The following is a 13,732-nucleotide window of genomic DNA, read 5'->3' as shown; positions in this document are numbered from 1 at the left end:
ACAGACTCTTCTAGTGTGTTATGCGCATCAGCCAGATCATTAAATGTATTGGCATATTCCGCCATTTTATTTTCCACATGTGAGACTCTGTCCCCCAGCTCATCTATGGAGGATTGCAGTGGTTTTATTAATGAAGATAAGTCTCTCTGGAGTGAGGACCTTAATGCCTCTAGCATGGCTTTGAGCATGTTCTCTGACACATTTTTGTCAGATGCTTGGAAGGATGCAAAGGTGTCAGCTTCATTGTTATGTAGTATGACGCTGTTAGTGTTATCACCCACCTTCACAGTGTTAGCGTCTTCATGTTTCTTTGCCTTTTGTTTGGCTGGACTGCTGGTTGGAGTTCTTTCTCCACTTGAGCCTGAGGATGCTGGAGATCCTGAGGCCTCCAAGCTGCTCTGCACCTGCAGCATCAATGGTGGCATACTCCCCTCATCTTCCGTGCCTGCTAAAGAAGAAGGTACATTGGGGGATTGTCTGGACCAGTGCTCCATCTCCCCGGGATGTCAAATAAGGGAGAGGATCTGCTGGGAGTGGGTCTGGTGGAAGGGACGACCCGTTGAGGAGAGACCTGTCCTCCCCGGAGATTCAGCGGTGTTGCGCGGGAAGCTGCTGCACGAGAGGCTGCCGCGTGTGTGCTGGGGTCGGCGCCATCTTTAATGGGCCCGGGGTCCATGTGAAAAAAGTGCCGGATCGGCTTGTCGGGTGCTCCTTTTGCCCCTCGCTTCCTGCCAGTCTGTCCCCCGATGCTGATGGGGAGTTTGCTCGGCATTCTTACTCCTTGGGCGCTGGTAAGTGTCGCTGTGAGCGGTTGGTTTAGCGGAGCTCGGCTCTCACGCGGCCATCTTCCTTCGCGGCCAAGCCACGCCCCTCATAAGAACCAGTTTCTGATGTACAGAATCACAGGCAGGGAGGGCTTGACTGAGCCCTCTGACCCTATGACTTGAAAAAAACATTTTACATCACACTTTAAAGTTGATACCCTGAGCCATGAAAGGGACATTATCTAGAAGGTGTTAAGATGCTGGACACCAGTTTGCTGACATGTTCCCTTTAAAGCCAAGTAAATGTAACTAAGTATCATGAAGTTAAGATTTTTTTTTACTATGCCATACTCATACAGTGATAATTTTAAATATCATGCGTACACGCTCTCTCCATCTTTCCATAACTGATTTAGAGAAAAAAGCCATAATGTCATAAATGACCTATTTGTTATATTTTGTAACCAGAATCCTGAAGTCCCGTCACCCAATAAACTTGTATGTATCTGCAGAGCCGGATCTCCATTGGCGCTCCTGGAGCACTTGCGCCGGGCCCCGGGTTCAGCCCTCTCTCTATGGGGCCCCAGCATCTGGCGCTGTAGATCCGGCCCTGTACACAAGAACATGCTACAGGGGCCCCCGCAAGTATCAGCTGCTAAGTATGGGGCTGCTAAACGCTATTAGCAGCCCCATACTGACACGCACACACTATATGGTACTGTGCCTTTAAGGCACAGATACCATAGAGTGGCAGAAGTGCAGGCAGAGCGACCTCTGCCTGCACTTTCAGTCCTCCACAGACGGCCGATCTATGACTCATAGATCGCGCCGTCTGTGTCTCCACACTGCAGGGAGATGAAGAGCCTGGATGCAGATCATCCTGTCAGCGCTGCGAGGGATCGTCTGGAAAGGTGAGTGAACTTTTATTATTTTATTGTTTTACAGGGGCCCAGAAAGGAAGATAGAAGATAATTTATACATATTAAGGGGCAAATGTATAGTGGAGGGGTGTATTTATATATGGAGGAGGCACTGTATAGGAGACAGTAGGGGGAAGCCACTGTATAGGAGACAGAGGGGGGTGTAATTTATATATAGAAGAGTCACTGTATACGGGGGGTGTATTTTATATATGTTGAGGAGCAAATGTATAGTGGAGGGGGGTTATTTATATAGAGGAGCCACTGTATGGGGAGTGGGGGGTGTAATTTATATATAGAGGAGCCACTGTATAGGGGACGGGAGGAGGTGTCATTTATATATAGAGGAGACACTGTATAGGGGACCGGAGGAGGTGTCATTTATATATAGAGGAGAAACTGTATAGGGGACCGGAGGAGGGTGTCATTTATATATAGAGGAGACACTGTATAGGGGACCGGAGGAGGGTGTCATTTATATATAGAGGAGCCACTGTATAGGGGAGGGGGATGTCATTTATATATAGAGGAGCCACTGTATAGGGGACGGGAGAAGGTGTCATTTATATATAGAGGAGCCACTGTATAGGGCACGGGAGGAGGTGTCATTTATATATAGAGGAGCCACTGTATAGGGGACGGGAGGAGGTGTAATTTATATATAGAGGAGACACTGTATAGGGGACCGGAGGAGGGTGTCATTTATATATAGAGGAGCCACTGTATAGGGGACGGGAGGAGGTGTCATTTATATATAGAGGAGACACTGTATAGGGGACCGGAGGAGGGTGTCATTTATATATAGAGGAGCCACTGTATAGGGGACGGGAGGAGGTGTCATTTATATATAGAGGAGCCACTGTATAGGGGACGGGAGAAGGTGTCATTTATATATAGAGGAGACACTGTATAGGGGACCGGAGGAGGGTGTCATTTATATATAGAGGAGCCACTGTATAGGGGACGGGAGGAGGTGTCATTTATATATAGAGGAGACACTGTATAGGGGACCGGAGGAGGGTGTCATTTATATATAGAGGAGCCACTGTATAGGGGAGGGGGATGTCATTTATATATAGAGGAGCCACTGTATAGGGGACGGGAGGAGGTGTCATTTATATATAGAGGAGCCACTGTATAGGGGACGGGAGGAGGTGTCATTTATATATAGAGGAGCCACTGTATAGGGGACGGGAGGAGGTGTCATTTATATATAGAAGAGCCACTGTATAGGGCACGGGAGGAGGTGTCATTTATATATAGAGGAGCCACTGTATAGGGCACGGGAGGAGGTGTCATTTATATATAGAGGAGCCACTGTATAGGGGAGGGGGATGTCATTTATATATAGAGGAGCCACTGTATAGGGGACGGGAGGAGGTGTCATTTATATATAGAGGAGCCACTGTATAGGGCACGGGAGGAGGTGTCATTTATATATAGAGGAGCCACTGTATAGGGCACGGGAGGAGGTGTCATTTATATGTTTGGGTTTAGTTGTTAAGTGGCGGTTGCTGTATAGCAGGGGCAGCTTTATATAAATGAATGTAAATGGCAGTGTACAGTGAGTGGCCTATAGCAGGGGTACTGTTCATTCATAAATGGGGGTGCCATATATAGCTTTAGTAAGTAGGTGCTGTGTATATATATCCAGGTGCCATTATACTGTGATTGTGGTATCTTTAAGGGCACAGATGTGCTGCCAAGAGCTGAAGACATCTAGGGGCGAATTCATCACAGCTGGAGGAGTTACACCGGATGAAGAAGAGATCCCAGTCTACAGGGGGCGCTATAGAGGCTGTAATGAGGTTGTAATGAAGAAGACCGTAAACAGATTATTTATAAAATTATAAATTATATTAAAATATTTTTGTTTATCTGCAGAGCATTTCATTTTTAATTTGAATACATTTTTTGGTACTGGTTTTTTATTGAGTATGTGTTAGGTGGTATTATTTTGCAGTGGTAATGGTAGCGGTCTGGTGGTATTATTCAGTCATACCGCAGCGGTAATGGTAGTGGTGTGGTGGTATTATTCAGACATGATGCAGGGGTAATGTTAGTGGTGTGGTAGTATTATTCAGACATGATGCAGTGGTAATGGTAGTGGTGTGATGGTATTATTCAGTCATGATGCAGTGGTAATGGTAGTGGTGTGGTGGTATTATTCAGTCATGATGCAGTGGTAATGGTAGTGGTGTGGTGGTATTATTCAGACATGATGCAGTGGTAATGGTAGTGGTGTGGTGGTATTATTCAGACATGATGCAGAGGTAATGGTAGTGGTGTGGTGGTATTATTCAGTCATGATGCAGTGGTGATGGTAGTGGTGTGGTGGTATTATTCAGACATGATGCAGTGGTAATGGTAGTGGTGTGGTGGTATTATTCAGACATGATGCAGTGGTAATGGTAGTGGTGTGGTGGTATTATTCAGTCATGATGCAGTGGTGATGGTAGTGGTGTGGTGGTATTATTCAGTCATGATGCAGTGGTAATGGTAGTGGTGTGGTGGTATTATTCAGTCATGATGCAGTGGTAATGGTAGTGGTGTGATGGTATTATTCAGACATGATGCAGTGGTAATGGTAGTGGTGTGGTGATATTATTCAGTCATGATGCAGTGGTAATGGTAGTGCTGTGGTGGTATTATTCAGACATGATGCAGGGGTAATGGTAGTGGTGTGATGGTATTATTCAGACATGATGCAGTGGTAATGCTAGTGGTGTGGTGATATTATTCAGTCATGATGCAGTGGTAATGGTAGTGGTGTGGTGGTATTATTCAGACATGATGCAGTGGTAATGGTAGCGGTGTGGTGGTATTATTCAGACATGATGCAGTGGTAATGGTAGCGGTGTGGTGGTATTATTCAGACATGATGCAGTGGTAATGGTAGCGGTGTGGTGGTATTATTCAGACATGATGCAGTGGTAATGGTAGTGGTGTGGTAGTATTATTCAGTCATGATGCAGTGGTAATGGTAGTGGTGTGGCGGTATTATTCAGTCATGATGCAGGGGTAATGGTAGTGGTGTGATGGTATTATTCAGACATGATGCAGTGGTAATGGTAGTGGTGTGGTGGTATTATTCAGACATGATGCAGTGGTAATGGTAGTGGTGTGGTAGTATTATTCAGTCATGATGCAGTGGTAATGGTAGTGGTGTGGTGGTATTATTCAGACATGATGCAGGGGTAATGGTAGTGGTGTGATGGTATTATTCAGACATGATGCAGGGGTAATGGTAGTGGTGTGGTGGTATTATTCAGTCATGATGCAGTGGTAATGGTAGTGGTGTGGTGGTATTATTCAGACATGATGCAGGGGTAAAGTTAGTGGTGTGGTAGTATTATTCAGTCATGATGCAGTGGTAATGGTAGTGGTGTGGTGGTATTATTCAGACATGATGCAGTGGTAATGGTAGTGGTGTGGTGGTATTATTCAGACATGATGCAGTGGTAATGGTAGTGGTGTGGTGGTATTATTCAGACATGATGCAGTGGTAATGGTAGTGGTGTGGTGGTATTATTCAGACATGATGCAGTGGTAATGGTAGTGGTGTGGTGGTATTATTCAGTCATGATGCAGTGGTAATGGTAGTGGTGTGGTGGTATTATTCAGACATGATGCAGGGGTAATGTTAGTGGTGTGGTAGTATTATTCAGTCATGATGCAGTGGTAATGTTAGTGGTGTGGTAGTATTATTCAGTCATGATGCAGTGGTAATGGTAGTGGTGTGGTGGTATTATTCAGACATGATGCAGTGGTAATGGTAGTGGTGTGGTGGTATTATTCAGACATGATGCAGTGGTAATGGTAGTGGTGTGGTGGTATTATTCAGACATGATGCAGTGGTAATGGTAGTGGTGTGGTGGTATTATTCAGACATGATGCAGGGGTAATGGTAGTGGTGTGGTGGTATTATTCAGACATGATGCAGTGGTAATGGTAGTGGTGTGGTAGTATTATTCAGACATGATGCAGGGGTAATGTTAGTGGTGTGGTAGTATTATTCAGTCATGATGCAGTGGTAATGGTAGTGGTGTGGTGGTATTATTCAGACATGATGCAGTGGTAATGGTAGTGGTGTGGTGGTATTATTCAGACATGATGCAGTGGTAATGGTAGTGGTGTGGTAGTATTATTCAGACATGATGCAGTGGTAATGGTAGTGGTGTGGTAGTATTATTCAGACATGATGCAGTGGTAATGGTAGTGGTGTGGTAGTATTATTCAGACATGATGCAGTGGTAATGGTAGTGGTGTGGTAGTATTATTCAGACATGATGCAGGGGTAATGGTAGTGGTGTGGTAGTATTATTCAGACATGATGCAGTGGTAATGGTAGTGGTGTGGTAGTATTATTCAGACATGATGCAGTGGTAATGGTAATGGTGTGGTAGTATTATTCAGACATGATGCAGTGGTAATGGTAGTGGTGTGGTGGTATTATTCAGTCATGATGCAGTGGTAATGGTAGTGGTGTGGTGGTATTATTCAGACATGATGCAGTGGTAATGGTAGTGGTGTGGTGGTATTATTCAGTCATGATGCAGTGGTAATGGTAGTGGTGTGATGGTATTATTCAGACATGATGCAGTGGTAATGGTAGTGGTGTGGTGGTATTATTCAGACATGATGCAGTGGTAATGGTAGTGGTGTGGTGGTATTATTCAGACATGATGCAGTGGTAATGGTAGCGGTGTGGTGGTATTATTCAGACATGATGCAGTGGTAATGGTAGCGGTGTGGTGGTATTATTCAGACATGATGCAGTGGTAATGGTAGTGGTGTGGAGGTATTATTCAGACATGATGCAGTGGTAATGGTAGTGGTGTGGTAGTATTATTCAGACATGATGCAGTGGTAATGGTAGTGGTGTGGTAGTATTATTCAGACATGATGCAGTGGTAATGGTAGTGGTGTGGTAGTATTATTCAGACATGATGCAGTGGTAATGGTAGTGGTGTGGTAGTATTATTCAGACATGATGCAGTGGTAATGGTAGTGGTGTGGTAGTATTATTCAGACATGATGCAGGGGTAATGGTAGTGGTGTGGTAGTATTATTCAGACATGATGCAGTGGTAATGGTAGTGGTGTGGTAGTATTATTCAGACATGATGCAGTGGTAATGGTAATGGTGTGGTAGTATTATTCAGACATGATGCAGTGGTAACGGTAGTGGTGTGGTGGTATTATTCAGTCATGATGCAGTGGTAATGGTAGTGGTGTGGTGGTATTATTCAGACATGATGCAGTGGTAATGGTAGTGGTGTGGTGGTATTATTCAGTCATGATGCAGTGGTAATGGTAGTGGTGTGATGGTATTATTCAGACATGATGCAGTGGTAATGGTAGCGGTGTGGTGGTATTATTCAGACATGATGCAGTGGTAATGGTAGCGTTGTGGTGGTATTATTCAGACATGATGCAGTGGTAATGGTAGCGGTGTGGTGGTATTATTCAGACATGATGCAGTGGTAATGGTAGTGGTGTGGGGGCACAGTGTGGTCATTTATGGTGTGAGGGGTATATATGATATATGGGGGGCTCAGTGTGGTCATTTATGGTGTGAGGGGTATATATGAAATATGTGGGGGCACAGTGTGGTCAGTTGTAGTGTGAGGGGTGTGCATGATATATATGTGGGGGCACAGTGTGGTCAGTTGTAATGTGAGGGGTATATATGATATATGGGGGGCTCAGTGTGGTCATTTATGGTGTGAGGGGTATATATGAAATATGTGGGGGCACAGTGTGGTCAGTTGTAGTGTGATGGGTATATATGATATATATGTGGGGGCACAGTGTGGTCAGTTGTAGTGTGAGGGGTATATATGATATATATGTGGGGGCACAGTGTGGTCAGTTGTAGTGTGAGGGGTATATATGATATATATGTGGGGGCACAGTGTGGTCAGTTGTAGTGTGAGGGGTATATATGATATATATGTGGGGGTATAGTGTGGTCAGTTGTAGTGTGAGGGGTATATATGATATATATGTGGGGGTATAGTGTGGTCAGTTGTAGTGTGAGGGGTATATATGATATATATGTGGGGGTATAGTGTGGTCAGTTGTAGTGTGAGGGGTATATATGATATATATGTGGGGGTATAGTGTGGTCAGTTGTAGTGTGAGGGGTATATATGATATATATGTGGGGGTATAGTGTGGTCAGTTGTAGTGTGAGGGGTATATATGAAATATGTGGGGGCACAGTGTGGTCAGTTGTAGTGTGAGGGGTATATATGATATATGGGGGGCTCAGTGTGGTCATTTATGGTGTGAGGGGTTTATATGAAATATGTGGGGGCACAGTGTGGTCAGTTGTGGTGTGAGTGTTATATATGATATATGTGGGGGCACAGTGTGGTCAGTTGTAGTGTGAGGGGTATATATGATATATGTGGGGGCACAGTGTGGTCAGTTGTAGTGTGAGGGGTATATATGATATATGTGGGGGCACAGTGTGGTCAGTTGTAGTGTGAGGGGTATATATGATATATGTGGGGGCACAGTGTGGTCAGTTGTAGTGTGAGGGGTATATATGATATATGTGGGGGTATAGTGTGGTCAGTTGTGTTGTAAGGGGTATTTAAATATATGTATATAGGATGATGCCAACCAGGTCTGTTTTATAAACCTGCAGAGATGAGTCTTGGCTGCAAGAAGTCTCCTTGAAGATTAGACAGGAGGGAAGAGACAACATCAGGGGCGTCACCTGAGGACTGGGATCTACTACTATATAATTACTATATGCTGGTACATACTGGCCTGTCTGTGTAGGTTATCATATAGTATTGCAGTATTATCCAGTCATTATGTAGTGGTGATAATCAGGATGTAATGTTATTATTTGGGCCTGAGGTGTCATTAGTGATATTGCCCTTTGCTCGTGGTGTTCATCAAGTTCATCAATAAATGGAGTTTATATGTGTTAAATGATTGGTAATACTGGTCTGTGTACAGAGTCTTGTGTTCAGTATCAGGATGTTGGTATTTTATTTATGTTGTGGTGATGCTGTGGGTTGCAGTTTCGAGGCATCTTTTGGAATAGTTTGGAATATTGGTTTTATGATAGTTTTAATTGGTAACAGTATTGTGGTATCATTATCTGGTAGTAGTATGGCGCTGATATTTGTAATAGGATAACTATGTGGTATCTTTTTTTCACATATATTATATACATATGGAAGGGGGCCCCGTGTTGGCTGCCGAGCTGGGGGGCCCCATCTTAAATGAGGTGCTCCGTACCGCTGGGACCCTTAATCTGGCCCTGTGTATCTGTAATATGGGCCAATGTTATCCGATGGAGGTTTTTATAAGAGGTATTTTAATTTCCTACCATCTATACCGGTAAACTTCCACTTGGAGGAGTCATGTAAAGAGCTTCGGAGGAGGGTTGTAAAGGGATGTAGATAGATTGCTTTCATTACTAAGATGTAAGCTTGTGGGCTATGTAGTCATGTAGACCCATTATGGCTGGATGATCCAACTCTCCATCACCGGCCTGGGACCGCTGGACCATAGATCATCGCCAGGCAAAAAAAAACCTGCAGTTGAATGATAAATGTGAATCCTCTTCCCTATTTATGGCAGGGTTGGAAATATTGACAGTCAGGAAAGAAGGATTCTTCCCTTTATGACTAGTATAAGCTATTCTCATTATGTTATATACACCAGAGAGTGAAAAATGTATAAAGGGTGTTTACAGCATATGATGATGAATACCTCAGATATACCTAGTGGTAGACGGTCATGTATAGTCTTGTAAAGTCAAGAGAATGTTTGTAGTCATTGTTATATATGGTACAGAACTATTATACTATATTATTTCTCTACAGCTCAGATCTTGTTTTTTCCCAACCAAACACATATTTCAAGGACATTGTTTGCAAAATCAGGCCACACTCAGAACATTGAACTCCAATGTAAATAGGAGCTAGATGAGTTTAGTAAATGAGTCACTATGCAATGATATGATGGACAAGGACAGGTTATTTATCAGAATATTATCATTCTTAATGCTTAGGGACAATGGGGAGGTTATCATTTCTCTTCAAGCTTGTGTTTTTCTTGTTTTCGCAAATTAAATAGCATATCCTACCCTGTTTCCCTGAAAATAAGACAGTGTCTTATATTATTGTTTGCTCCTAAAGAGGCACCAGGTCTTATTTTCAGGGGTCGTCTTATTTTTCCATGAACATAAGTTTACATTTATCGTTGAATTCCGAGTTTGCTGCTGTATTTCTTGTGACTCCATTTCTATTAGAATCATTGGCCCCAATCTCTCATGTTTAGTGAAAGCACTTTCCATAAATGACCCTTCTTATCCAGGTAGCTGCCGGTATCACATTTGCAGCACAACAGTCAGTGATTTACTTCCATGAATCCTTCCCCATGTCACAACTTTCTGCAGCATCTAAAACATTTCCTAATACTAAATGTATGGCATGGGGGGAGCTGCTGCAATGACTGCCGCTAGGTCTTATTTTCAGGGGAGGCCTTATATTTCTAAGCCTGAACAAAATTGTACTAGGTCTTATTTTCGGGGGATGTCTTATTTTAGGGGAAACAGGGTAGATATGAGTGGATGAAATATTCTCATTGAATACTTTATTCAATCCCCTGTCCTCTCTCATCTCAATCTATTGCCCAACCTGTGCTCTTCGATCTGATCTTAGATTAATCTCTACCTTAATTGGAACCTCTCACTCAAGTCTCCAAGACTTCTCTTGAGTAGTACTTATTCTCTTGAATGCCCTACCCCGGACTAATACCCCAAATTTACAAACGTACTTAAAAACAATTTCTTTAGTCAAGACTATTACATTTGTTAACTTCTTGAAGTTTCAACTATCTTTACTAACCCATCCGGTGTGCTCATCCCATCCGTTATCCAGCAACCACCAGACACCAAGCTCCAGGCCTCTCTGCAGTCCCACTCACCTTGGACTTTATATATAAGATGACGGCTGATGACTGGACTATTTATTATATTATATTTTATTTTGTTCTATTCCCTTATGAAGTATAGCTGGGCCATTATATAAGCTTTTTACCTCTTGTGTTGCCCCTCATTCTCATAGACTGTAAGCTCTTGTGAGCTGGCCTCTTACTCCTATTGTTCTACATGACTGTTTCTGTTCTGTATTATTTTATTTGTACATGTCCCATATGATTTGTAGAGAGCTACAGAATATGATGGCACTAGATAAATATAGATTACTGCTGAAAGATTATTATTAGAGATGGGCGAATTGATTCTAACAAAGTGGAATTCGTTTTTAGAATTTCAGCATTTATTAGCAAAATGGCTGTGAGCACAACGTGTTACATGGGGCAGAGAACTCTGGGAAAAATAAAGGAACACCCTCGATCACATGTGCAGACATGCCAGCCAATCAGCGACCAGCAGGCATTCCCAAAATTTCAATTATTTTTTGTTGCTAAAGTTGATATCAAGAAATCTGTGTCAAATCAAAATAGTTGATTAACCAATATTTCAGACAGAGGCGGCAGGTGGACAGGCACAGATCGCAACAAAGTAAGGGGACGTCGCAGCAGGGGTGACTCTGTGAGGCCAGAACTGCCGGTGTCATGTAAGGGCTTTATCATCATCTTCAGGAGAAGAGGGTGTCAGCTTGCGCTTCAGGCAGCGAAGCAGGCAGCAAGTCACTATTGTGACCATGAGTCGGCAGGGTGGCAGCAGTGCATGGACAGGAGCCAAACGGCCGCGGGGTACAAAACCCGCTTCGCAGGTCCAAGTAAGCAGTGTCACAGAGGCTCAGCGAGGTAGCGGCATTAGTGCAGTGCGGTGCGGTAAAATCACCAACTCGGCGGTGTGACACCAGAGGAGCCGAGCGTGTGTATATGCAGAATCTGCGGGCAGAAAGTGAAGCGTGGCCAGGGAGCTAACATTGGCACACCGACCCTGCAGCAACACATGCAATGTCACCATCCAATGGCCTGGAAGAAACGTGTCTCAGATGTGGTGGTCCATCCTGCCGCCGCAGCAACAGCAGCAGCACCTAGTGCCACACATGCCATTTCAGCCAATCAAGGCTCCAGCACCTCTGCTGAAGGGAGCTGTTTGTTTTTGACATCATCTCCCAATCCAGATGCTCCTGCTCCTTGCTACAAATGAAGGATGTTGCAGGCAGCGGATCGCTTTCCATGTTGTCTCCAGTCAAACTGTCATGTCTGTCACAAGTGCTCAGTGGGAACCTGCTTTCATCTGGTGCCAGTGGCAATTTTGCCAATCCTGGTGTTCTCTGACAAATGCCAAGCATCCTGCACAGTATTAGGCTGAGAGCACAACCCTCATCAGTGGACGTCAGGCCCTTATTCCATCCTCATGAATTTTCTAACGGTTTGTGCAGACACATGTACATTTGTGGCTACTGGAGGTCATTTTGCAGGGCTTTGGCAGTGGTCCTTCTGTTCCTCCTTGAACAATTTTTAAATGTATTGTATTACAAATATCTAAAAATGGCGGTTGGATTTTAGGGGGTATATATATATATATATATATATATATATATATATATATATATATATATATATATATATATATAAAATACGAAAAAATGGCAGCACTCCGAGATTTCAATGTGATCAAAAATATACTATTTTATTCCAGCATGTGCCATGCTGGAATAAAATAGTATATTTTTGATCACATTGAAATCTCGGAGTGCTGCCATTTTTTCGTATTTTATGTGTTGGAGGAACTGTGATCCCGGTTCTGGGAGCGTGCACCTGAGTAATAACCCCCCTTTTTTTGAGTGCTGCTAAAACTTTTTTACTTTTTATATATATATATATATACGGGCAGGGCCGGATTAAGGGTGGTGGGGGCCCCTAGGCACAAACTGGTGGGGGCCCTTCCAACAATGTTTTTTGAAGTATAAAGCCTGCCAGACTCTTTAGTATATAGCCTGCAGCCCCCTGTAGAATACAGCCACCAGCTCCCTGTAGTATACACCCACAAGCCCCCTGTAGAATTTAGCTGCCAGTCCCCTGTAGAAAATGGCCACAAAATAATAAACTTCATACTTACCCTCACCTTCCCTTCCAGTGATCCCATGATGCTCTTCCTCACTCTTCAGGCAGCCGCCGGCCACTGAAGGCACAGCTGCCATCGCTGGGGGAGATTGCTGATGCACTGTTTTGGCAGCAGCATGTAATGATCAACTGACTGTTGGAAACTGGTGGAGGCCCCTTAAAAAGTGAAAGTGGTGGGGGCCCCGGGGCTAGAGTCCCAGGAGCCCCTCCTTTAATCCGGCCCTGTATACGGGGCTGTGTCATTCCAATACAAACAGATTATCAGTTATGATGCTGGGGGTCAGACTACATTCCGATATGGATGACCTGTCTTAAGGATACTTCATCAATAGTATATTACTGGAATAATAATCCAAATGTTCAGTGGTCTATTTTTTTACTACATCTCAAATGTACTATAGCTGTACAATGAAAAATGTAAAATAAGATAACTCCCTAAATGTATAGGCAATGTCCCTATAGACTTAGTCTGTATTTGACCCTATGAATTAGGTTTAGCTATTGCTGTACTTGCCTTTCTCTGTAAACATGTTTCAAACAGAAACTTTATGAAGTTGTTTTAATATGTGTAATGATTTTTATATTCTGAGAGTTACTTGTCACCCAGGATTGTTTTGCAGCTTCGACACGCATGAAAATCTCCTTCCCAGTTTTGGTAATCAGGCCTTGTACCCTACACCCATTTTATGACATGTATTATGTCATTTACACCGACTTCCACTAGTACTATGACGACTACAATTGTTTGATATAAGAACAGGAAAAAGAACACAAGAAAGCGTTAATGAGAGTGAGTTATTTAGTCTTCTTTTCAGTTACAGTTTCTATATATTAAGCCAGGAATAATAATACAAAACACATAACACAATGATGCTTATGGGAGTGCAGTATTAAATAATCAAAGAAAAATTACGCAGTGTCTACAGGATGGATTTTCATTCTCACAGTTTTCAGGAAGTAGTCAGCTGGTTCG

The 13,732-nt window shown here is 43.3% G+C and overlaps 1 protein-coding gene across 1 annotated transcript in view; it reads right to left on the bottom strand.

Annotated features, from left to right (window-relative positions):
• Positions 1-13,732, bottom strand: part of FGG (fibrinogen gamma chain) — an 88,260-nt gene that overhangs the window by 52,050 nt on the left and 22,478 nt on the right. The gene's annotated exons all lie outside the window — the stretch shown is intronic.

Source organism: Engystomops pustulosus, chromosome 1, assembly GCF_040894005.1.
Source record: "Engystomops pustulosus chromosome 1, aEngPut4.maternal, whole genome shotgun sequence".
NCBI classification, from domain to species: Eukaryota; Metazoa; Chordata; class Amphibia; order Anura; family Leptodactylidae; genus Engystomops; species Engystomops pustulosus.
Note: the sequence above shows the minus strand (reverse complement) of the source record. Positions and strands in the feature narration are given on the sequence as shown.